Consider the following 2,500-nt stretch of genomic DNA (forward strand, 5'->3'; position numbering starts at 1 on the left):
CAGCAAGGTAGCACCCCAGAACTGCATTGGTTTGAATCTGACATGACTATTAAGGGAGAAACAGACTAGGAAATGTTCACATAGGGTAGGACAGTATACATTCAGCCTTGAATATATCAGTCAGTGTTAGTCACAAAAAGATGCCTTTGGTATTGTTTGAAAGCTCTTTTCTGACTCTACATATTACTCAATCAGCTTGGAATACAACAACTCTCAGAATATGAATTATGATAAATTGAAAAATTAAAAATTGAATATCTAAAAAAACTATATTTTAAAATGGCCAGTTCCTTGTCCAAACGTAGCCGGCAATGTCACTAGCAACACCTCAAATGCTGGTGTTCGGTTCTTTATTCATTTCAGAGAGAATTTGACTCACAAATATGGCATCATACAGACCACTTACTAATAATATGGTAATACCATAGTAGCATCACATGACAAAACAAAAACAAAACAAAAATGGTCAGTTTCCATGGTCCCAGGTTTCAGAAGCTAAGGCAGATGTCCATTTATACACACCAAATGATGATATGTGAATGTTTGAACATTCCTTCTCTGTGTACCTGTGTCATCTTCCCTTTACCGTACTTTAAAGAGATAATCAATGGCTACACTCTCATTTTGTACTCTACCAGTGCATTTGAAGCAGCAGCTGTGTCTTTTGTAGATAATGTATAAGTACGTCCCGTTGCAGTTAGGTTCCACTACCAGAAGCACATCCTGATGATCCATGACAAGTCTATCTGGTCTGAAGGGAAAAGTGAAGGATGGAGATGGTCCATGAGGATGCAGGAAGTTCAGTTTCACCTCTCCAGTGCTCAGCATACATTCCTCAACACATGCTAGCCACCAGTTGCCATCATATACAGCTACAACATACCCTTTGATGCTTGAAAATGTAACACATTCCTTTACTGAGCTCACTCTTTCAACTCCTTCTCTGAATGCGGAAAATGGCCTAATGTCCATTGACAATGGGCAGAAGCTGTGTAGTTTCTGAGTACCTGGAATAGTTCTTGCAGATTCAAACCTCTTCAACAGGTTCTCAGCTTCATGATGGTGCATCTCTCTCAAGAACATCCATTGCCAGTTTGCCACAACAGAGATGTACCATCATGAAGCTGAGAACCTGTTGAAAAGGTTGGAATCTGCAAGAACTATTGCAGGTACTCAAAAACTACACAGCTTCTGTCCATTGACAATGGGCACAGTGGAAGTTAGGCCATTTTCAGCATTCAGAGAAGGCAGAGTTGAAAGAGTGAGCTCAGTAAAGGAATGTGTTACATTTTCAAGCATCAAAGGGTATGTTGTAGCTGTATATGATGGCAACTGGTGGCTAGCATGTGTTGAGGAATGTATGCCGAGCACTGGAGAGGTGAAACTGAACTTCTTGCATCCTCATGGACCATCTCCATCCTTCACTTTTCCCTTCAGACCAGATAGACTTGTCATGGATCATCAGGATGTGCTTCTGGTAGTGGAACCTATAACTGCAACGGGACGTACTTATACATTATCTACAAATGACACAGCTGCTGCTTCAAATGCACTGGTAGAGTACAAAATGAGAGTGTAGCCATTGATTATCTCTTTAAAGTACGGTAAAGGGAAGATCATCATTTGGTGTGTATAAATGGACATCTGCCTTAGTTTCTGAAACCTGGGACCATGGAAACTGACCATTTTTGTTTTGTTTTTGTTTTGTCATGTGATGCTACTATGGTATTACCATATTACTAGTAAGTGGTCTGTATGATGCCATATTTGTGAGTCAAATTCTCTCTGAAATGAATAAAGAACCGAACACCAGCATTTGAGGTGTTGCTAATGACATTGCCGGCTACGTTTGGACAAGGAACTGGCCATTTTAAAATATAGGTTTTTTAGATATTCAATTTTTAATTTTTCAATTTATCATAATTCATATTCTGAGAGTTGTTGTATTCCAAGCTGATTGTGTAATATGTAGAGCCAGAAAAGAGCTTTCAAACAATACCACAGGCATCTTTTTGTGACTAACACTGACTGATATATTCAAGGCTGAATGTATAGTGTCCTACACCCACATGTGAACCTTTCCTAGTCTGTTTCTCCCTTAATATTAGTGTCAGATTCAAACCAATGCAGTTCTGGGGTGCTACCTTGCTACTAAAAAGGCACACCAAGTATGATTGAAATCCGGGTCGGTCGGGTCCCAAAGTGTCTGATTTCACGTGAAATGACCCTTACCAGTCATTTATGTGAACACTGGCACCGGTCTCTTTCATAAGTGTACTTCTCTCTGTCTATCTTTTTCTGTCTGTCTTTTTATTCATCATATTTCATTTTTTATTATTTATTTGTGTCTGTTGCTTCTTTTTTATATTTTGAGTATGTGCATTGTGTGTCGTCATTGAATTGAACGGTGAGTCAGGAAATAATGTTGATGATGATGATGATGATGATGGTGATGGTGGCACAATTATATAGTAAGTAATATGTAGACCTCCTTGTGATG

At 39.0% G+C, this 2,500-nt stretch overlaps 1 protein-coding gene across 1 annotated transcript in view; it reads left to right on the plus strand.

Annotated features, from left to right (window-relative positions):
• Nucleotides 1–2,500, plus strand: part of cdk8 (cyclin dependent kinase 8) — a 34,826-nt gene that overhangs the window by 11,312 nt on the left and 21,014 nt on the right. The window lies entirely within an intron of this gene.

The sequence above is a fragment of the Engraulis encrasicolus genome, chromosome 9 (assembly GCF_034702125.1).
Source record: "Engraulis encrasicolus isolate BLACKSEA-1 chromosome 9, IST_EnEncr_1.0, whole genome shotgun sequence".
Taxonomy (NCBI): Eukaryota; Metazoa; Chordata; class Actinopteri; order Clupeiformes; family Engraulidae; genus Engraulis; species Engraulis encrasicolus.